The sequence below is a fragment of the Peromyscus californicus genome, unplaced genomic scaffold (assembly GCF_007827085.1).
Source record: "Peromyscus californicus insignis strain IS unplaced genomic scaffold, ASM782708v3 Scaffold_23__1_contigs__length_62951481, whole genome shotgun sequence".
In the NCBI taxonomy this organism is placed as follows: domain Eukaryota; kingdom Metazoa; phylum Chordata; class Mammalia; order Rodentia; family Cricetidae; genus Peromyscus; species Peromyscus californicus.
This window is the reverse complement of record NW_026294534.1, coordinates 53017873-53040986: the sequence shown is the minus strand read 5'-3', so window position 1 is coordinate 53040986 and position 23114 is coordinate 53017873. Positions and strand designations below refer to the sequence as shown.

Genomic DNA, 23114 nt, shown 5'->3' with positions numbered 1-23114 from the left:
TTTCCTGAGGCTATAAAAGTGCCTTCATTAGATAGAAACTTGTGCATTTACTTTTTCCCAATTGAAACAATAGATAGAAATGTGAGTATGTTCTTCACACTGGATAATAACATCTGGTAGTATAGAATACCTCAGCATTTTTGCTTTCTACTTTTCCATACAAACTTTCAGCTAGATTATAGATTTAAGAAGAAAAAATATTGTGATCTTTAAAAATTGTATATTTTGAATGATACTTTGAAAGAAAGTACTTTATTAACTCCATGGAATTCTCCAATAAAATATTTGTCAAATGTTTCTTTTTGTTGAGTTCTAAAAATTATTCCAATAAGATCTGCTTGCTTTATATATGAACATTCTTTCAAATACAGCATTGTTATTGTATGTATTGTTCCCAGTTCTATTTCTAGGAATATCGATATCTTAGAGGTTTACTGTGGATTACAGTTATTACTGGCCTTCAGCTAACATCATGGGGAAATACTTTGTAGAAGCAAACTTTACTTTGTTCTGTTTATTGAACTAAGAAACAATAAACTCCCTGGCTGAATCTATGCTTTTTATCACATTTTTTTCATTTTCATTTTTATAATTTTATTATTTGATTATACTTACTTTGGAAAAAGGTAGAGAAAACACTAATTGCAAAGAAATTTTACACAGTATGATTATAACAAGTACTTATAGGTTTATGTATATTCCCTTCTTTCTGTACATTTACACACCATTTAAAACTAAAAACACTATCATAAAATGCTTGCACCTTCTCCTTTCATACTACAAAGTGACCATTTCTTCATGAGAAAACATGATTTCCACTTGATTGTTTCACAGCTGTAGTATAATGGAAACATGGTACATCTATCTAATTTTTTGATTTTTGGGTTGTTTTGAATATTTTGCTATTACAGGTAGTAGTAGCCTTCTTTACACACAATTCTTGGAATGAATCACTCTATTCCTAGAGTAACAAGGTGCATGAGTATTGTCAAGCCTCTGATGCATTGTACCAATGTGCCCTTCAGAAAGATGGTGCCCATTTGTAATCATTATGGATAGCCAGTCTTGTTTCCATCTCATAGTCATTCGACAGCCACTTGGGAAACTGGATATTCTCTCCAGTCGTCATTTCTGTGAATTTCTAGAAGTGAGACTGCTAGGGTATCGTGCTTTGCTCCCGCTGTGCTGCAAGACTTCCTGAAACTGCACACCATTTGCTTTCCCCTTGGGGTTCTGGAGGAGTCAATACCTTGAGTGAGCCTCTAACGGTGTATTGTCATGCCAGCTTACCAATTGCTCTTCTTTCTAGGCAAAAGCGTGACGGCTGAATGTCTTTATCCTCTTTTGTTTTTTAATGTCAAATAAATCCCCCAAACAATTAAAAATAAAATGCCTTTTTTAATGGTAGTCATGCTATTTTAATGTCTTACTGGAGAAACAGAAAACTGGACCATGTTCTTTTGTTATGGAGTTTCTGACCATATTTGACACTATTTGAAGCATGATGATGAGAATTAAACTTTTGGCTTTATTGACATTTTCTTTCATGCTCTTAAAAATCCCATCCATTGATACTACTTCTTCATGTTCCATCCAGCAATCATAATTAGTTGCCATGACAATTTTTTTTTTTATGGTTTTTCGAGACAGGGTTTCTTTGTGTAGCTTTGTGCCTTTTCCTGGAACTCACTTAGTAGCCCAGGCTGGCCTCGAACTCACAGAGATCCGCCTGGCTCTGCCTCCTGAGTGCTGGGATTAAAGGCGTGTGCCACCACTGCCCGGCCCCATGACAATTCTTGCATAACAAATCACAGCCTCTTTAGCAAGCATGGCCTCTGGAACCATGGTCATACTGTTGACATCTAAACAACCAAATGCATTGCACACTATAAAGCTTTCTGCCCAGAGCTGAAATGAGGCCCTTCAATTATGGCCATGGTCCCCTTTGAAGGGTATCAAAGCCCTAGCTTCTTACTGTTTCTATGAGGACCTCTCTTGTTTAGGGCAAAACAGTTTAGGCATTTGGTATTGCATATTTCTCTTACACCGATCAATGATGACAATGTCATCAGGCAAGATTCCCTCCGTTAAGGGCCTGCAAGCTGTGGTCATTATGACACAGAGCCCAGATGTTCTTCTGGTAGTTGACTTTTGAAAGCATCATGGTGAGTGTCTTACAAGAAATAAACAATCAACACTTTTTCTTCCTCCAAATTAAGGCACCAGATCGCTTGCTAAGTAGAGTATCCACATATTTTTCAGTTCTTCCTTCTAAAATTTCTGGATCCTCCAAGGCAGTGCCACCAATTATCATTACTGCCGTGTAAGTTTAAAAATTTCATGTGTGAATAATGAGTTATGATCAAATCTACACCCACTGCCTCATCTCCAACTTTTCCTTTATCCCCAGAGCCCTTTTTCCCCACCCACATTCATGGCCTCTTGTTTCAACCTGCTAAGTTCACTTAGTGAAGCCAATATGTACCTGGGTACAGGAACATCCACTGGCACATGGGAAACCAGGCTATCAGGAGTCATATCTCTGAGGAAAACCTGACATTCCCACTTCCCTAGCAGCTGTTAATGACTTCTCAAGTCAGTATATGGCTCTGTGAGCCCCTAGCCAACCGTGCTGACTTTTTTGTTTGTTTGTTTGTTTTTGTTTTGGGGTTTTTTTGTTTGTTTTTGGTTGATCTTGTGTAATTCCTCTACATGTAATCACAGCATCTGTGCAAGTCTGCTGTTTTGAAAGCAAATGCTATTTTTCTGCAGAATTCCTTTACCTCTGGCTCATAGACTGTGCCTTCATCTTCATCAATGATCCCCAGGCGTTGGTGTGGTCTAGGTGTGTCCCGACTAGGTCTGAATACTTTACAATCTCTTATTTTCTTTTTGTTGATCAGCTTCTAGTCCATTCATTAATTATCGTATACAAACATTTGTTGAGAATTGAGAGTTGTACCAATTGATGGTTTTGGGGAGGGCAGCTTAATATTATTTCCATTCTGTAGAATAATAGTCAGTTCTCTGTTAAGGCTTGTGACCTGCCCAGACACAGGTTATTAGCCTAGCTAGCAGTACTGGTAATAAATGTTGTCTTTTCCAGTGTGCTTTAAATCTAGGCCAAAAGTGGATGGTTAATCACATAACATTTGTGCAATTATTGCACTAGTAGACATGTCTTGTCGGGCCCATTGTTTATTTAGTCCCCAGGGTTCACAGCTGGGTAAGACTATTGATTGCTTTTATCCTCCTGGAGCATGCATAACACTTTCCAACACTATAAAAGCTGGTGGTTGGTGTTGAAGTTTCCAGGTCAATAACAGCTTAATTTGGCCAAGTCCAGTGAGTGACTCAAGTATGTGGTTTTCAGCAAAGGACTATTAGTCTTAAGTTCTAGAGGGTAAACAAGAGCATTGATAACAGTTTGGGATCTTTTGGGGTCTATGGAACCCAAGTGACCAATAACTTGAAGATACTAGCCATACCTGTCATTGGCTTTTTGTTTGATATTCTACGGCACTTGAGAAAGGAGCTGCCCCTCCATATAACTTCTTTTAAACTCTTTTTTACATGCACACACACACACACACACACACACACACACACACACACACACACTCATCTAAAATAATAGGATTCTATATTGCCTTTACTAGTAGATACCTGTCTCTAAATCCTTTCCCCTACCACCCTGCCTTCCCATCTATCGTCTCACTGAATCGCTCCCGTCATATTATTTCTTTCTCCCTTCTCTTCACCTTCATTCTACTATTACCTCCTGAAATCCCCCCAAAGGCTCACTTCTAGTTTCCTAATTTCTACAGGTACTCTTATTTAAGCATACACACATAAAGATTCAAAGCTACGATCACCATTAATAATGATTATTTCCAGATCCATACATTATATAGTTTCATTTTCTTTTTAGATGAATAAAATTCTATGTGTATAGGTATCATATTTTCATTATTGGTTCATAAGTTGTTGAACATACAGGATCTTTATATTTCCTGACTTTCGTGGACAGAATAGCAATGAACAGGATTAGCAAGTGTCTTCATAGTAAGATATAGAGTCCTTTGGGTATACACCCAAGAGTAGTAGAGAGGAATCTTGAGGTAGATCTATTCTTCACTCTTCAGGAAACTCTATGGTGATAGCCATAGTGGATGCACAGTAGGCATATGTGTTCACCTTTCTTTTCATCCATACCAGCATATCTTGGCTGATTCTTAACTGCATCTCATAAAAGAAAAATGGGATACAACAGGGTTTTAGCATCTGGAGTTTGTATCTTTTAAAGACATCTATTTTATAGATTGAGAATTATTTCAGATTGAAACATGAGCTTGACATAGTAACTTCAGAGGGGTAAACTTATAAGATGAAGTTTAAAACAAGCGTTGCTGAACAGGCTATTAATTTGATAAATCAGATGTTTTAGTTAATTTACATTTTAGCTTCAGAGCACAAACACTTTATAGAGTCTAATCCTAAGATTTATTTTTGTAATACATAACATAATAAAAAAGCCTTGATATGTGTATATATGTATGCATACATGTATATGTTTATGTGTGTGTGTATATGATTCATTTAATTTTTAAAATCTGAGTGTGCATTTGTGTGTGTGTGCGCGCATGTGCTTGAGTACAAATGCACATGCACATGAGTGTAAATGCCAAAAGAGACCAAAATTAGCTTTTAGATCCCCTGTGGCTGGAGTTTCACCCCTGACCACCTTTGGTTCTGAGAACTAAACTAAGTTCACCTGCAAGAGCAACAATCTCGGTTAACCACTAAGTCGCCTCTAAAGTTCTTGTATGGATATTCTATTTTGAAATTTTTCTTTTGTTCATCTTTGAGATCATTCTTTAATTGTAACATTTCTCTCTTCCTTTTCCTCCATCCAAAACCTTTCTTTCACAGACCCCACCCCACTCTAGTTCAAATTCATGTCCTCTTTTTACATTGCTATTGTGTGCATAAATGTACTTGTGTGTATGTCTGGGTATATTCCTAAATATAACCTGTTGATTCCATAATGATGTTGCTTGTATGTATACTTTCAGTGATGACTATTTGGTACTGGACAACGGTCTGGTGGACTCTTCCCTGAAGAGCACCACTTCTCCCATTTCCAGCTTTCATCAGTTGCCTGCAGGTCTTTGTATAAGACAGAGGCCTGGTGGGCTTTTCCTCCTCTACCTTGGCATGTATGTTGGTGATATCCTTGTTCAGTTCACATTTGGTTTGGGCAGTTACGTTAATGAGACTTTGTATGTGTAACTTCTGTTGTTACAAGGAGACATATTCACATAGCAAAATCCTTATCATCTCTCTGGCTCTTACAATCGTTCTGTCCATTCTCGGCAGTGTCCCCTGATCTTAGGTATAGGAGTGTTTGTAGATGTCTCCACTGTGACTAGTCTCCCCAGTTCTGCATTTTGAATGGTTGTAGTGTGAAGATTTTTAATCACCTGCAGACAAATGTGTTACTTTAAATTCTTAGCATTTTTAGTCACTATATATGAGTCCTTGACGAAGACAACATTGTAGTTTCAGTCTCCACTGGTTTGCTCTGATGTGGGTGTAGGAACCAGCTTTGTAGTGGGCTTTTTCCTACTGTAAGATTGCTTTTTGCTCTGTTTAGTTGAAGGATTTTTGTGAAAGAATAATGTCTGAACAGCAAATTTTGAGAATTAAAATAGAACAGACACACACTATAGCATATTAAAAAGCAAACAGAAACATGCAATTTGAACTTTGTACTCACATTTTAGTAGGCCTAAGAGCACAAAAAGTCAATCATACCCCCCTAAATTTAACCACAATGAAAAAGTTGTTTATAGTCTCATACAGTGTGGTCTAAAATCAAAATATGGTTAGAAAATGTATAGACATCTTAAAGAAGTGGTTAAACAACATGTTAAATATTTAGATTTAATGAAGGATATTTGCAGAGGCAAGAAAGTAAGCATGAAAGAAAAAATATAAATGGAAGCAGACTACAGCATGGTAAATTAGTGCCACTTATCATCTAGAAGTAGGATTCCAGATGCTGAATAAAAACTCTGCAAGCCTCACCTTGATGGGGGAGGGGGATGTTAGTTATTGGCTACAGCCTTGAAATATTTGACCAATAGCTTCTTGGTGACCTGAATCAAGGTCTCTAGATAAGGTACTCCGTCAAGATTTGAATTTATTTACTTGTAAGACTAAGTCTCAGCATCCTGGAGGGCTGACCACTTATTTTAGATGTCCACAACTCCTAGAATCTTCTTTGTTGAAGTTCAAGAGGACATATTTTCTTTTGCTTCATCTAGGGAATAGATTTTCCTGTCTTAGAATCAGAATTGTAAGTGGAGCAACCTCTTGAGGTATAAACACAATTAATGTTTAGCACTGTGTTCAATGATGCTGTGGGGGTAAAAACTGCTTTATTAAATGAGGATGGAGAAAACCTTTGGAGACCCTTGACTAACAAAATACATTGTCATTATTTGTGATTGACATGAGAAATGAAACCGAGTTAGCCAGGAGTGTAACTTCAACTTTGTACATTACATTTTATTTGTATAGTGTGTTTATTTTTATGTGTATAAGTGGTTTACCAGCATGCATGTCTGTGAATCATGTGCATGCTTGGTGCCCAGAGGCCAGAAGAGAGACCACTGGATCCCCTGAGACTAGAGTTATAGAGGGTTGTCTTTCAGCCATCTTTTATTGCTTCTGTCTTAATTTTGCATTCTCCCTTAGTTTCCTGATTCCCACCCCCTTGTATTATTGTCCTGTCTGTCTTACTTCTTGTTCTAACTCAGTATGCTCCTTTCATTCAATTCTTTTTTTTCCTGACAACTAAAATTGTACTTTCCTAAGTGTGCTTTTTTCATTCCTATGTCAAAAATATATAACTAAAGCAACATCAGAGTGGAAGGATTTATTTGGGGGAGTTCAGAGTCAGAGTCCTGGTTGTTTAAAGAAAAGAAGAGCATCTTGATCTATAGCTGAATGAGAACATGGTGGTAGTTTGTTCATGTGGAGTGGACTGGAAAGCAGAGGTTAACTCTGGAACTAGGGGTAGATATAACCAGAGTAGGCCCATCAATAAGATCTGAATCCTAAAGCCTAGTCATAGACAGTGTCATAGCCATTAGGTAGGGGTGCTGAGTTCATAAACCATGAACCTAAGTGGAGATACTTCATGTTCAAATCATGGCTCCAATCTCCTTGACCTTACATTTCTATGCCTACTCATTCTCTTGGTGGTTGTATTCAATCTCATAGTGTTACCAACACCTCTGACAATTCCTGAATTTTTTTCAACAGCTAGATTTTATTGAAGCTATCAAAAGGCAAATATCCTTGTCTTTTTCAGTACCAACATTTATATATCTAGTATAAAAACTCAAAACTCACTTGTCATAAACTGTCAAAACTCTCCCAGGGAAAAACATGCTTCTCTTATTTTTTCAACGACAGCTTTACCATTTTTCACTTAAATAAAAAGCTGCAGGGATCTCCCGCTCCCCCAAGCTCTCTTTCCCTCAACCCTCGCCTTTCATTACCCCCACTCATGTCTAGGCTGTTCATGTAGATCTCATTCCATTTCTCTGTCATTGGGCGATCCCTGTGTCTTTCTTGGGGTCCTGTTTTCCAGGTAGCCTCCCTGGTGATGTGAGTAGCACACAAGTCATCCTTGTTTCATGTCTAGTATCCTGCTATGAGTGAGTACATACCATGTTTGTCTTTCTGAGTCTGGGTTACCTCACTCAGGATGATTTTTTCTAGATCCATCCATTTGTCTGCAAACCTCATGATGCCATTGTTTTTCTCTGCTGAATAGTATTCCATTGTGTATATGTACCACATTTTGTTTATCCATTCTTCAGTTGAAGGGCATCTGGGTTGTTTCCATGTTCTGGCTATTACAAACAATGATCAACAACAGAGAGGGAGAACAAGGAATAGGAGACCATGGTAAATGAAGACCACATGAGAATAGGAAGAAGCAAAGTGCTAGAGAGGCCCACAGAAATCCACAAAGATACCCACACAACAGACTGCTGGCAATGGTCGAGAGACATCCTGAACTGACCTACTCTGGTGATGGGATGGCCAAACACTCTAATTGTTGTGCTAGAAACCTCATCCAACTACTGAGGGATCTGGATGCAGAGATCCATGACTAGGCCGCGAGTGGATCTCTGGGAGTCCAATTAGCAAGAATGAGGAGGGTTTATATGAGCGAGAATTGTTGAGACCAAGGTTGGATAAAGCACAGGGACAAATAGCCAAATGAATGGAAACACATGAACTATGAACCAATGGCTGAGGGGTCCCCACTGGATCAGGCCCTCCGAATGGGTGAGACAGTTGATTGGCTTGATCTGTTTGGGAGGCATCCAGGCAGTGGGACCAGATCTTGTGCTCATTGCATGAGTTGGCTGTTTGAAACCTGGGGCCTATGCAGGATTGTTTGGCTCGGCCTGGGAGGAGGGGACTAGACCTACCTGGACTGAGTCTACCAGGTTGACCTCAGTCTGTGGGGAAGGCTTTGCCCTGGAGGAGATGGGAATGGGGGGGGGGGGGGTTGGGGGGAAGGTGAGGAGGACAGGAGGGGGGAGAACAAGGGAATCTGTGGCTGATATGTAGAACTGAATTGTATTGCAAAATAAATTAAAATAAATTTTAAAAAAAAGCTGCAGAATTAGTATTTACTCAGAGGCAGACTGGAAGAAATTCTTTTCAGATCACATATGTGATTCAAATATACTTAGACTATATGAAGACCTAAATTTCAGAAAAGAAAGCATAATTTATGAAACTTAAATGATCTGGATTGAAATGACTGTTCAAGAAATATCAATGAACAATTATTAAACAGCTAAAATAAAACTAGACATGTAAGATATGAAAAGAAGAAAATCCCCCAATCATTGACGTAATAATGAAGAGTAGGACAAGGTACTCTCATGCTATGCTCATGAGAACATGAATAGGAATAGTCACTTACAATAAGAAGCTGTTGCTGAATGATCCACCAATTGTATTCTTAAATATTTATACAAGAGCTCATAACTTATAACTTTATAACGGTCAAAATTTGGAAAGTACCAAGACATCCTCCATGGGGTAAAAATCTATAAACACAGTGTTATATGGATTCATTCTGTTCATTCATTCAGCAACAAGGTTCTTCAAAACCTACAGAACTCCATAGAATCCATAGAATCTGTAGCATGCATATTAAATGACTAACCATGGATATTAGACTCATCTGGATTGAAAGATTAAAACGAGAACCTAATAGAAATCCAATGCATGCTGTAATATCAGACAGAGGAGTGAGTGGAAGGACAGTCAACATAAGTAACTGTGTCGGGTGGGGGGAGGGATCCCAGCAAAAACACAAAAAAGAATAACAGATATACACAAATATATCTTACATGATTGTTATTAATGGGATATGCTATATTATTAGTGCTACTATGTTAGGCACAGGCAAACATTGTAAATGCACTGCCGGAGATGAGGGCTAGAGATCATCCTTCTAATAAATTCACAGGAAAATTTACACTTTTACATCCCGTATTATTTAACTACATAAGCAATGAGGCTGGACAATCATGTACCATTTTATAGAAATTATTTTACTTCATGTGTTTAATATGAATTACAGAGGCAATAAGATGCATGTCCAAACTCTTATTTTTGCCTATAATTTTCCTTATATTTTCAATTTTATGTTTTATCACTCTCTCCTCACTGGGCCAGGATTGGAAAGCAAATATATTCCATAGGTTTGATTAAACACATGTTAAGGTGATATAAAGATACAAAATTGCTGGCTGTTCACTAAGCATCTTTCCACTATGCTGGTTTCTTTATTGAAATTTGAAAGGTTAACATTAGCTTTAATTTTGGAGGGGGTGAACCATGTTACTTCCAAATGTGATTTATTCCATGGAGTATAATTAACCATTTCTATAATTATAAAACACTGAAGAATATTATTTTAAACAATGATGGACCATTGTATGCCTACTTTTATAATTTTCTCAGAAAGTATATTTACTTGGTGTCCATCTCAAATAAATTAGCTGTAGTCTCAGTAATTAAAATATGAATGATTTAAAATCTTTTAACAAATAATTTGATAATTTTTTGTGAGAAATAACATGAACAGCATATCAATTTAATGTTTTACTATCTGCATTAATTTATTTAGTTATAATAGATTGCATAAAATGCTATTTTATTTTAGATGATATTGAGTGTCTATGAATGGATTTACACCATGTTTATGGAATTCAGCGTTTTATCCAGGATGCTACAAAGAGTTATCAAAAGGAAATCTTTTCCTGATTCATAGTAACTAGTTTTTGGTACTAAGTTGGTATTATATCTATTACTACCATTTTTATAAACCAGTATGATTCCTAATTGCAATTTAAATACTTATCCTTTATCCTTATTACCATACACAGTTGTAACTCTCACACATTAACAAAGACGCTTCTTTTTGCAGCAAATGGTAACTATTCCAAAGATTCAGAACTGGTCAAAATGCCTAGAATTACAGACCACTGAGTGCCCAACCCCATTTGATATTTCTACAGTAAAACTCCTACACCTAATGCTCACAGAACACTGTATGGGAGATGTGTTAGTTTGGATTTTTATTGATGTGAAAAGACACCATGTCCATGGCAACTCTTACAAAGAAAACATTTAATTGAGGTGGCTTGCTTACAGTTTTGGAAGTTCAGTCCATTATGATCATGAAGGGGAGTATGGTGGCGTACAGGCAGATGTGGTGCTGGAGCTGAGAGTCCTTGCATCTTACAGGCAACAGGAAGTCAGCTGACTGTCATACTGACAGAAACTTGAGAAAATGAGACCTCAAACAAAGCCCACCCACCACACTGTGAGATACTTCCTCTAACAAGGCCAGGTCACCTAATAGTGGCAACTTCCTTTGGGGGCCATTTTCATTCAAACCACCAGAGGATGGGTCAGAACTGTTCTAGGGGCCAAGTGGCCAGGACTTCTGCTGAGATAGTGCCTTCTATACCTACAGGCAAGCTGTATCTATGAATTTCAGCAATATGGTTGTCTAAAAAAAAAATACCACCTTAAAGACAACACTGGTTGTCATGCCAATATGTATGGGGATCTCACAGTCCTTCACCCATAGCTGACATACAATAATGCACAGGAGATGGATTGGCTTTCCTTTTCATTGAGGTCAGGTTGATTTAACACCATTCTTTCATTTTCTTTTTTTTTTTTTGTTTTGTTTTTGAAACAGGGTTTCCCTGTGTAGTCCCACTGTCCTTGAACTCACGTTGTAGCCCAGGCTGGCCTCGAACTCGAGATCCACTTGCCTCTGGCTCCTGAGTGCTGAGATTAAAGGCATGTGCCACCATGCCCAGCTTTTTCTTTATAGAGGTTAACAAATGCTCTTTATAAACGCAACATTGAAATGTCAAAGTCAATTGAAATATAGTCTACAAACAGGATACCTGACAGGGTTTATATGAACAGGTTTTTCTTGTTGTTGTTGTTGTTGTAACAATACTTTTAAATATTAAATTTTGTTTTGTTTTGTTTTATGTGTTCAGGGGCTTTGCCTGTATGATGTAGAAGTTTTGCCTGCATGAGAAACAGAGTACTTTTTGCATACAGTACCTACAGAGGATAGAAGAGGGCATTGGATCTTCTGGAATTGAGTGACCAATATTAGTGTCTGTGTGCATACTATAAGAACTGAACAAAGGTCTTCTATAAGAGGACCAAGTACTGTTAACTACTTAGCCATCTCTTCAGATCATTACTTAATGATCTTATTTTATCAGTTAATCCACTTACTTATTTATACATTTTTCCAGGATAAAGATTCAGATGTTTTGTCTTTTAGAATACAGCATTAAATTGTCCAGATTCCTGCCTGGTTGACCTGTCCAGCCTTAATAGAAGAGGAGATCCCTGGTCTCACTGCAATTTGATATACCATGGGTAATTTATGTCCATGGGATGTCTGCAATTTTCTGAAGTGAAAAGAAAGAGAAGTGGATAGAGGGCTGGTTAGGGTAGGTGGGAGGAAGGGACTTGGAGGAGAGGAGGGAGTGCCTTTAATCCCAGCACTCGGAGGCAGAGCCAGGAGGATCTCTGTGAGTTCGAGGCCAGCCTGGTCTACAGAGCAAGTTCCAGGAAGGCACAAAGCTACACAGAGAGACCCTGTCTTGAAAAACAAAACAAAACAAAAAAATTAATTATTTAATATGAAAAATATGTGAAAAGAGAGATCTACATTAAAATTAGAGCTGCCATTTATTAAAATATGATGTTTTACATAGGTTCAATTAAAATTATATGTATAATAAGTCATAAATAATTGACCTATAACATTTACTACTATAAATATTATATATGATACTGAATTGGGGCTGGGAAACAATAGTAGCCTAGTATGTAACTTCATTTTCTGATAAAATCCCGTATTAATTTAGCCATACTCTTTTTTTCCCTTTAGGAATCAATGAAGCCATATGTTCATGCTTCCTTTCTTTCTTTCACCTTATCTCCCATCATTCCCCTTTGTCTTTCATCCTATCATTTGTTTCTTTTTGGTCATAATAAAGTATTATATGTATCATTGGTTAGACGTACACATCCATCAGTAATAACAAAAAGCAGAAAATTGCCATTTTGTTCCTGATTTTGATGATCATGTTTCACGTCTTTTGTTTTGATAATATTTTCAAGTTGACTTGTAAATATATTAATATACTGTAAAAATAATTTCTGCTATTTTTGTCTTATTAATAAAGTGTACTGTATTTTGTTTCTATACTTCCTTGAATACATTAGGCTATGACATCTTAATTATTAACATTTAAAAACATCATACAAGATGTTTACTATTATACAAATACATTTAGCAACTTATATCTTAATTAAATTAAGATACTCTCTGCTTCCTAAAAAGTAAATTTATATCTTCATTTTTTACATTTTTTTTATTTTTGTGTATATGAGTATAAATATTATAATATAGAAACAAAACAACAATTTGGTCTGTGTTTTCTTAATTTAAGAAAACATTAAGAACTGAAGTTTCAGATGCACATAGTAGTGCTGTTCCTTTGCCTCTGTGTACAAAATGCTCATACATGGTACTTGCAGAAGTTAGAAGAGAGCATCAGATTCCCTGAATTGGCATAATATGGTTGAGAACGACTAAGTGGGTACTTGGGATGGAACCGGGTCTGCGCAAGAGCAGCAAGTGCTCTTAACTCTTGAGCAATTTCTCCGGCCTGTACATTTGTAATTTTAATTGACACACAGTAATTTTGTGTAATGTAGGGTCCTGAATGACAGGGCAATACATATATACAATATATAATGTTCAATTTTGTTAACAATTGCTATATTATATTATATGGAAAGGCTTATAATAATTCACTCTTTCCCATGGTCCCTTTTCACTGTTCTGCTTTCTTAAAAAGTATTCCAGGATATATACTCACATTGAAAATTTTGAGCTAGGCGTCTTAGATAAGAGAGACCATGTGATGGTTGTCTTTCTGTGTCTGAGTTACATCATTCAACATCAACTTTTCTAGTTCTATTCATTTAGCTGTAAATCTCACGGTTTCATTTTTCTTTACAGCTGCATAGTATTGCATAGTGTGTGTCACATTTTCATCAAGGAAAACATCTATAGACATGTCATACTGCTTAAGTGTGATATAGGGTATGAAAGCTCACCAGTCCTTAACACTAGAAAAGGAACTATAGGCAAATAAAGAATGATGAGACAAAGAGAAATAGTCATCTTCAAGGAAGAGCACACCAACTGGTTATCCAAAGCCAAATATGAACCCTGAAAATATACATATGTTGGGGAATAGTATTTTAAGGTGTGTTACTTTTGTTTATGTTGCAATTGTTTAACTCCATGAAGCTGTGATACTCTATACTCTATCTAAAACACCTGATGGTCTAATAAAGAGCTGACTAGCCAAAGGCAAGGGAAGAGAAAGGATAGGCAGGGCTGGCAGACAGAGAGAATATATAGAAGGAGAAACCTGGGGAAGAAAATGGAGCAACCATAGAAGGAGGAGGACATCAGGGGCCAGCCAGGCACCTATACTGCAAGCCACAGAGTAAGACATAATGCAAGGTATACAGAAACAGAGAAAGGTAAAAGCCCAAAGGCAAAAGCTAGATAAGATAATTAGTTAAGTAAAACTGGCCAGCAACAAGTCAATAAGGCCAGACATTTATAATTAAGAATAAGCTTCCATGTGATTTGTTTGGGAGCTTGTTGGCAGGCACCTCAAAAGAACAAAAACAACCAACAACATTTTGGCACCTAATGTGTGGCTGAATTTCCATATAGGGCTTAAGAAAGCTGAGAGAAAAAAAAAAAAGATACTGCTTTTTTCTGAGTTTCTGTCTGCTGGTAAGCCTTTGAACAGCTAGCAAGTGGAGCAGGGACAAATATTAAGGAAAAATGCCTGCCAAAGTGCAAGCATTGCCGTTCTAGAGCTCTATGAGGTTGAACACAGTTTTTGGTCACACAATTTTGACCAAGTTGTGAGCTTTAGGCTTGGCTTTCAGGACCCAAGAAGTGGGCAAAGCCAGCCAAGAGCTGCCCACGGAGGATCCAGGTGTAGCTGAGCAGGCTATAGTTTGCTTGTACTGTCAAAAAATGCTAAAAGATACACAGTAAAAGAGATCCAAATGGAAAAAAAAAAACGCTCTAAACAGATTTCATTGTGTTTAACAATGTGCATAGGCTTAAGAAAAGAAAAAGGGTATAGTCATAGAGAAAATGAATAGTTGAAAAATAAAGTCTTTAAAGAGAGAAATCAAGTAATATGAAAAAGAATAAGCCATACCGAGATGAGAAATACATAGGCAGTACAGATCCTGCCTGTATGTTATTCTGTCGATTTTATTTTTTTTTATTTTTTATTTTTTTATTTTTTTGATGAGCAAATAGCAACTGTGGACAGACATGGACTTGTGAACACAACTGCAAAATTGAACCAATCTAGATACATTAGGAATGCCTTAACTTTAAAAAAAGAAGTAAAAAATATATTTGTCAAATGGAAATGAAAAAAGGCTTTTGAGTTTTGTTCCCACAGGAGATGAGAGGTTGTGGGTTCCTTCAAAAATAATATGGATCAGGTTTGATTAGGGAAGACCTCCTGAACCTTGACAGGTGATACCTACCAACAGAGGTCATATCTGGTCTTCCTAGGACTTGGCCATTAACTTAAATTTTCTCAGGGACCCCTAAAAATGATGCTTTTGCCCACAAATAGGAGGAAGCAGTTTGGAGAAAATGATGTCCACATTCCCAAGAGTTTTGTGAGTGTGGATGGTCTTTGGTTAATTGGTGGGTTAGGGATGTTTGTTATAACTTAGGGGAATATAGGAATATAGGATAAAAAGACTACTATTAATCTCAGATATTTTGCATTGCCATGGACTTTGGTATATTGCTACAAATTTAAAGCTATTTTTGTTATACTGTATATATGTTTGTACTCTTGTTTAAAGGATTTTTGTATGTTGATAAAAATTTAAGATTATTTTTGTTACAACATATTATATATATGTTTCTATTTTTGTTTGACATATTGCGCCTACACAGTTCCCTTGGAAATTTAGGGTGAAGTTCTAGTTTTTGAAAGCTATTATGATTAACTATATAGGATAATCAGAAAGCATAGGTTAGTGGTTAGTAATTTATAACAATCAAAAATGTAAACATGTTAGGTATGCTTTCTAGATCATGTAGAAATGTATTTTAGACAGATAGATGGTCTTCAAAACTTTCAAAGACCTACAGAATATGATATTTAAAATGTTTTGTTAACTTAGGGCTTTTCATAACAGTGAGATGCATCTACTCCTGGTATTACCAATTTTCTTCAGAGATGATAGGCATTGAAGGAACTGCTTATGAATTTTGCTTTCAATGTGGTAAGGCTAGCCATTTGGGCAAGAACTCTTGCCTGGACTGCTTGACAGTATGTTGTATAAACTGAACATGCAGGATCCGCAGGAAAGTGACTGTTAAACTTTGCCAAAACAAGGCAAGATGGTCCTTCAGCATTCCTACTTCACAGAAGAAACTGCTAGACATTTGGCAGGACACAGGAAAATGACTGACAAACTTTGCCAATATGGGTGGGAGAGTCTTTCAAATTTCTTCCTTCATTGAAAAGTCTGCCAGATAATCTAGGCCTTTAGGCTATAGATGAATGCTCCAATGTTGCAGAGGAACTTTTGGTGACTATCCAGGCATTCAGATGCCTCTGTCATTTCTAGAGTTTTTGGAAGTTGTTTGCAATGCACTTTTTGTTTACTTAAATAATATTATATCCTTCTGGGGTCTTTGATGGAGTTGAAGACTAGATAGTTATAGTTGTAGTTTTCTTTAGATGTGATAGAAAGTAAATTAGGTATAAAATTCTGGATTTACTAAGATAGGGTAGATTATGGAGTATTTTATTTAAATTACCAGACACAAATGAATTGGAATTCTATATATTATAAATGTAAACTTTACTTGATAGTTGTTCTTATTGTATGCAGTCTTACTACGTTAAAGTTAAAACCTTTCATTTTTTCGTTTAGAAAAAAGAGAAGGAAATGTTGGGGAATATTATTATAAGGTGTGTTACTTTTGTTTATGCTGCATTTGTTTAACTCTGTGAAGCTGTGATACTCTGTCTGTCTAAAATACCTGGTGGTCTCATAAAGAACTAAACAGCCAATGGTGAGGTAGGAAAACGGATAGATGGGGCTATCAGGCAGAAAGAATATATAGAAGGAGAAATCTGGAGAAGAGGAAGGAGCCAGAGAAGGAGGAGGACATCAGGGCCAGCCACCCAGCTATACAGCAAGCCATGGAGTAAGAAATAATGAAAGGTATACAGAAAGAGAGAAAGGCAAAAGCTAGATGGGATAATTTAAGTTAAATAAAGCTGGCCAGCAACAAGCCAATAAGGCTGAACATTTATAATTAAGAATAAGCCTCCATGTGTGGTGTGATTTATTTGGGAACTATGTGGTGGGCCCAAAAGAGCAAAAACAACCAACAACATATATACATACATATATATATATATAAAATCAGTAACATTACATAGACTTTGCACTTTACATATGAGTGTGTATGCATATATGTGTGATTAATATATTTTAGGAATATATATAGGCAACATACATACAAACAATTCAAGATTAGACACCATGAATTTGAAAGAGAGCAAGGGCGAGGTGGCACAGGGGAGAGTTTGGAGGGAAGAAGGGGAAGGAAAAAATGATGCAATTATATTACAATCTCAGAAACTAGAAATAAAATATTATAAAAGAAAAAAATGGAGTGATTTTACTTGCGAGCCAGAGATAGTGATTTTTATCATCCTCATAACATCTGCTGGTATTAAAAATATATCAAGGAACTATGAGATGGCTCCATGGATAAAGGCACTTGCGAGAAAGCCTGAGTTAAGTTCCTTGGATCCATGTATTAGAAGGAGAGAATCAATTCCTTCAAGTTATTCTCAGACCTTCACACATGCACCATGCTTGCAGAGGCGCGCGCGCACACACACACACACACACACACACACACACACACACAAATAGATAAACTTAATAATATTTTGTCAAAATATCTATGTAACATTATTACTTAAAAGTTTCTAAGTGACTAGAGATTTAAGCAAAACCTGAACACTCTTTTCAGTGATAATGTGTATATTCTACACTTATCATGCTAAGAAGAATCTTGTGCCAAAGAACCAGACTTGCAGAGCTCTCATAGCTCTCGTAGCTAGCTTTTAATTGTTTTAGTGGGCACATGAAGAGTCCAGCTGAGAAATGTCCTTTTAATATCTATGGAAGCAAAAGAATATTTGGACTGTTTTATTGCCATTAACATTTCTGAATATGCTAATTTTATGTTAAGCAACTGGTTACCAGATGGATAGCAGAAAGATAAATCTTTGCAATTATACATAAATATTGTTATAAAATAGAATGGGATAGCATAAAATAGTAAAATGAAGCAATGAAAAGAGACTTAAGAGATAAATTAATATATGTAACCCCCAAATTTTATTTCAGTTATTCCAGAAAACACTTTCTTTATATGTGACATTTAAGTAAAAAAGTCAATTTTATATGGTGTTGTATAATTATTTGTATTATAATGTGGAAGTAGGTTGTGTTACAATCATAGAGACATGGCTTCCAAAAGTAAATTAAATTAGGGAGGATTCTCCTAAACATTGCCCTCCCACCAAGCACTCAGTTTATGCTTCATTGTCATTTTCTAAACTTTGGGAACACAGTAGTATAACACTTTTCTTTGAAAATAACAATTTGATCTGTGTTTTCTTAATCTGACAAAACATTAAGAACTGAAATTTCAGATCCACATAGTGATGATGTCACTTTTTAAAAAGGGATCTGGTGTGTAGGAGGTCGCCTATTGAATGAGTAGAAACCTTTTTTAAAATTCAACAAGTCTTATTTGGGAAACAAAACAAATAATCACTGTGCATATATGTTGTAGAATATTATTTTAAGATGTGTTACAGTTGTTTATGCTGTGGAACATTTACTTTGATGATGTAAAGATGTATTGCATTCTTTTATGTTCCACTGGTTTAACTCTGTGAAGCTGTGTTACTATGCCTGTCTAAAACACTTGATGGTCTTATAAAGAGCTCAACAGCCAATAGTGTGGCAGGAGAAAGGATAGGTAGGGCTGGCAGGCGGAGAGAATAAATAGAAGGAGAAATCTGGGAGGGAAAAGAAAGAGAAAGAGGAGAATGCTAGGGGCCAGTCACCCAGCCACCCAGCCACCCAACCAGCCAGGCACACAGCAAGCCACAGAGTAAGAGTGAAAGTAAGATGTACAGAAGTAAGAAAGGGAAAAAGTGCAGAGGCAAAAGGTAGATGGACTTATTTAAAGTTAAGAAAAGCTGTCTAGAAACAAGCCAAGCTAAAGCCTAGCATTTATAAGAAAGAATAAGCCTCTGTGTATGGTTTATTTGGGAGCTGGGTGGCGGGCCCCCCAAGAGCAAAGAACAAAGAGCAAAAAGAGACAAAAGAGCAAAAGCAACACATATACCTTGTGTCAGTCACCCAACACTGACTGACATAAACATATTCTACAGAAACTGTATTTATATTGAGTATAGACGTTTCCCCAGTGCTTATCAAAGGATAAATAAGTGTATTCATTTAAATGTACAGATGCTCTACCAGTTATGATGAGAAGAAGTTTTGGTAAACTCTTGGGAGGCAGGAAATGCTCAGTAGGTGAGAATGTGTAAATATATCTAGATGGTTGAATGTCACTACTTAGCAACACAGAGCATGAGTTTCTTACCCTTGATTGTATGGCCAACTTGCTTCATAAGCTAGCTTCTGCTGCTGCACAATAGCAAGAGAAATTGCCAATCTTGTGGTAGTTTGAATTAGAAAGGCCCCCATAGACTCATATGTATGAATGCTTAGTCAACAGGGAGTGGCACTACTTGGGATGGATTACAAGGTATGACCTTGTGGAGTAGATGTGACCTTGTTGAAGGAATTGTGTCACTGGGTGTGGGCTCTGAGGCTTCAAATGACCAAGTTAGACACAGTGACTTTTCTCTCTTTCTGCTGTCTGGGGATCTGGACTTAGAACTCTCTGCTGCTTCCCCAGTACCATGTATACTATCATACTTCCTGCTATGATAATGGCATAAACCTCTGAAACTGTAAGCAAGCCCCAATTAAATGTTTTCTTTTATAAGAGTTGGTCATGGTGTCTCTTCACAGCAATAGAACACTGATGAAGACAAACCTTATGGAAAGCAAAACTATCAGAATGAGAAGAGTAATTTTGACTGAATGGATAACATTTTTGTTTTATAATAAAATCAAAAAATTTTAAAGCTAACTAAAGTAAATTGAGTATCCCCACTATTTAAATGTAAAACTCATTTGTTAAGAGTACCATAACATTCATCATTATGTCCATGTGTGACTTTTAAGTATAAAAAGCATATTTTGTCGTGAAAAAGATCAAGGGAGGAAGTGAACTGATGAATTTCATCTTTTCCTTAATTATCTGAATGTGAAGCCATTCAAAAAGTCAAGTAATTTGAAATATGTGTGAGTACGTGTGTGTGTGCGCACGCGTGCGCGCATGGAGGAGTGTGAAGAGGGGTTTGTGTGCAGGATCAGCTTGTGAGTCAGAACTTCCTGGTTGGAGTTTCTGATTATTTATTTTCCATTAATGAGATGGAGTCAGATTCCCAATTCCAAGGTGGCAAAAATATGATTGTTTTGGGTATTTTTAAAATAATTAAAAAGGAGTTTAAAAAATAAAACATTTCTCTTAGTATTGCTGGAAGCAATGAAGACAAATTGCCATTTTAAAGTAACAATATGTAATTTTTTCTCAAGCAAAATACTATAGGCATAGTTTTTTTCTCATTCAAAATAATATACTATTTTGCTAGCTTTTTTGTGAAATTACATACCAATTTTGAGTATCCAAATTTCTGCATCTTATTTTTAAAATGCCTCTGTTCTCTTCCCTAGTGCCTCCAAAAATCCCATGCAATTCTTCTTATTCATTGCTTGGTTATAATTTTTGCAGTTTGTCTTAGAATCAACAAAATTCTGTAGTTGGGATAAATTAGGTCTGACAACATGATTATTACAGAGATAGTGGTTTGTTTTGGAAACTCTGAGAAAAGGAAATTTGTTCACACTGGACCCAAGCAACTAGAAACTTAATTTTCCATAATTTAAAGAGGAAGCACCATAGTTGTAAAAATTCCTGAGTTTTTTTGCCATTTTTTTAAATAGAAGAAATGGATGTATTAGGAATTTTGTATCTTTTGGTAACTTTAGAGTATATGGATCAATTTAAGTTGAGACGCAAAAATATATATGGTTGGGTGAAGCATTGTGTTTGACAGTGTTCACTTTTTTCTTTGCCTATTTTTGAGATTATAATTTACTTATTTTGTTTCTCTCTCCCCTTTTCACCCTCAAAATCCTACCATATACCCCTCCCCACCCTCATTCTGATTCCAGATCTATTTTACTATTTATTGTTATTGAATGAATATATACTTGTAGCCATAATCTGGTGAGTCTATATAATGTTAATTGTATGTGTTGTGCCCAGGTCACAAGACCCCCAAGCAAGACCATCACAGAGCCAATATCTGATACAAGCACACAGAGGTTTTTTAATAACAAAACAAGCAAGCCAGGGGCTTGGTCCTCATGTCCAACATCTGACACAGCAGAGAGAGGAGAACAGCCCTGAGCACTCACTTGATATGGTTTATACAGGAAAGGTTTACATGCAGAGAGTTACATATCTTGCGATTGGGCGAGAAAGCTGGGGATGAGGTAGTTCTTTGAAGTTACTGGCTGAACTATAAGCATGAGGTTACTGATGGCTAACAGGATTCAGGGTATCTACAGAGACATAAAATTTGTACTCCCTATGTCCTGTTTTTGTTGAATCCAGGATATATACATTCAGATTTGTTGTTCCAGTCCTATTTTCCCATAAGTTCAATTTCTGGTCAGTTGAGTCCATTACTCCCCATATCCTGTTTTACCAAATCCAGGATATATAGATTTATTGTTCCAGCCTTATCTTCCCATGAGTTCAACTTCTGGTCAGTTCTAAAACTGCTGGTCAGCAAATACCTTTAGAGGAGTGGGCAAGTGTCTCTCAAAATGGCTACTCATTTTTCCCTTTCAGTATGTATGTTTCCAATGCTAACCATTTGGCACTGAACAACCAATTGATATGCTCCTCCCTAGGGAGGAGCACCTCTCCTGCTTGCATGCAGTTCTTTGTAGAAGGTTGAAGCTTCCCAGGATTTACCCTCTCCAGTTTGTCACATTCATGTGGTGTCATCCTTTTCGCCTCACATTTGGGCAGTTGTGTCGATGAGACTTTATGGGTATAGCTTCTAATGTCACTTGGAGACACAACTTTATAGCAAAGTCCCTGATGCTCTAGCTCTCACGATATTTGTGCCCCCTCTTCCACAATGTTCCCTGAACTGTAGGTGTGGAAATGTTTTGTAGATGCCTCCTTTGTGACTGGGCTCCACAACTCTGCATTTTGATTGGTTGCGGTTTTCTGTAGTGATCTGTGTCTTCTGCAAAGAGACATTTCCTTGATGAGAAGTGAAGATAACTCTTACCTATGAACATAAGGACAACTGTTTATCAACCGTCATACCCAGCTATACTGCCTATGAACTACATCAATGGCCAGCATGGCACAATAACCCTACTGGTACAGAAGTGGCACACGTACCTTGGCAGTAACCATTAGCTCTTTAATTTTACTTAAAACCTGCTCAAGAAGAATATCATGCTTGGTACTGGAAACCCAGATAACTACTCAGAACTAGTGAATTCATAGTTACTGGAGGAGAATTTTCAACCACTAATTTACTAAACCAGCATAATCCCTAACAATAATCTTTAAAATTGTTTACTTTTATGCAGTTCAATTGCCAAGGTTGAGAGTGGTCAGCCTTGAATTATATACATACTAATAACAAAATGGACTCAGCAGGTTGTTTTTAAATATAATTGTGCACATGCATGTATGCATATACAAATATATGCTGTAAAACAAAAATAATCAATGAAAATGTGCTAAGAAATTGAGAGAGGGCTACGGGTAGAATTTGTGGTAAGGGAAGGATGTAGCAAAGTAATGTAATTCTATTTCAATTGAAACATGCTAAATTATAACAAGTTTATGTTGTCTCTTGTGGAAGTCTGCTTCAATAAATCTAGAATCACTGCATGAATCTTTACTCGTCAGAGGATGTAATGCAACTGCTGCATATACAGCTGTCCAAAGAGTGATTAATGTAGTGTGAACTCTCACAATAGGAGAAGGAGCATCCATGCCCATGTTCCCATCAATGACAGAGAAAAAAAAGTCTAAGAAATGGAACTTCTGATTGACTTTGTGTCAGGTTTCAGTGTTTTCTCCTCACGTCTTTTCTTCGTTTGTTTGTTTG

General features: G+C 36.7%; 1 pseudogene; it reads right to left on the bottom strand.

Annotated features, from left to right (window-relative positions):
- Nucleotides 1-1463: 1463 nt before the first annotated feature.
- LOC128119326 (S-methyl-5'-thioadenosine phosphorylase-like) lies at nucleotides 1464-22408 on the bottom strand (annotated as a pseudogene).
- Between the last annotated feature and the right edge of the window lie 706 nt (nucleotides 22409-23114).